This window comes from Eimeria tenella, genomic scaffold (assembly GCF_000499545.2).
Source record: "Eimeria tenella Houghton genomic scaffold, Eth_scaff2661, whole genome shotgun sequence".
Taxonomy (NCBI): domain Eukaryota; phylum Apicomplexa; class Conoidasida; order Eucoccidiorida; family Eimeriidae; genus Eimeria; species Eimeria tenella.
Window position 1 is genome coordinate 3388 of NW_013542538.1, and position 209 is coordinate 3596.

The following is a 209-nucleotide window of genomic DNA, read 5'->3' on the forward strand; positions in this document are numbered from 1 at the left end:
GCCCCGTTCTCCAGGGCCTCCAGAGGCAGCAAAGTGTCCTTTAAAAAAGGAGACACAATCCGCAAAAACAAATGCTGTCTGCTGCAGACACCAGAAGCAAAACGAACCCCACAATCCCAACCTCTACCCACACAAAACAAACTGCTTTCAGGGGGCCCCCAGGGGGCCCCCCTAGGGGGGCCCCCCTCGGGGGGCCCCCCCCCCGGGGG